Source organism: Sinocyclocheilus grahami, unplaced genomic scaffold (genome assembly GCF_001515645.1).
Source record: "Sinocyclocheilus grahami isolate Dianchi unplaced genomic scaffold, SAMN03320097.WGS_v1.1 scaffold1428.1, whole genome shotgun sequence".
Lineage (NCBI taxonomy): Eukaryota > Metazoa > Chordata > Actinopteri > Cypriniformes > Cyprinidae > Sinocyclocheilus > Sinocyclocheilus grahami.
In genome coordinates, this window is record NW_015506607.1 from 220,652 (window position 1) to 221,609 (window position 958).

Consider the following 958-nt stretch of genomic DNA (forward strand, 5'->3'; position numbering starts at 1 on the left):
TGTGAATCAGCCCATCATTTTTGGAGATTTCATCAAGGTAAAAGTGTTTTGGGGATTGTCGGGATCTCTTTGCATCTGACATTCTGTCACTGTTTTATATTTTCATTGTAGAATGCTTTCTGTGTGTTTACATTTAACTGTTTAATACAGTAGAATAGTCACTTGTATAAAGGTTGTTAGCTAGAACAATCGCTCGTCTTTTTGATTGTCCTTTTTGACTTAATGACAGTGCTTAGTTCTTTTTTTTATTTTTTATTATTTAATGGCATATTGTAAACTCTGTTCAGGTTGGAGCAGACAAGTCTGACCGTGTCTATGAGGATCTAACAGACATGGAGAAGATTCGGCAGGTGCTGCAGGACTACCTGGATGACTATAACATGACCTTTGCCAAGGAAAAACCAAGCTTGTGTTCTTCCCAGATACAATTGAACATGTGTCTAGGTACGCAAGCAGCTTGCCTTTTCATCTGGTGATCACAAAAGCAGGTGTTCAGATGACCCCGCCATTCAGGCTGGGCATCTGGATCAGTTTACTAATGGAATGTTTTGATCCTCCACCCAATTGACCTTCTTTTCTTGCCATTCATCCCTTCCCCTGTCAACAGAATCGCTCGCATGATTCGCCAGGAACGTGGAAATGCCCTGTTAGTTGGTGTGGGTGGCACAGGAAAGCAATCTCTAACACGTCTGGCTGCTCACATGTGCGGTTACCACTGCTTTCAGATTGAGTTGAGCCGTGGTTATAATTATGAGAGCTTCCATGAAGACCTGCGTAAACTTTACAAAATGGCAGGAGTGGAAGGCCAGGGCATGGTCTTTCTCTTTACAGACACTCAAAGTACAGGTAGAGTCAAAGAGAAGTTTGCTGATAAATAGCTTACACTATTTTGTCTGGAAAAAAATTAACATACAATTAAACAATTAAAGCTAAAAATCTTAAAAAAAAATTTTTTTTT

At 39.8% G+C, this 958-nt stretch overlaps 1 pseudogene; it reads left to right on the forward strand.

Annotated features, from left to right (window-relative positions):
- The window catches only part of LOC107570224 (dynein heavy chain 6, axonemal-like), a 30,384-nt pseudogene that overhangs the window by 21,084 nt on the left and 8,342 nt on the right, over window positions 1-958 (forward strand).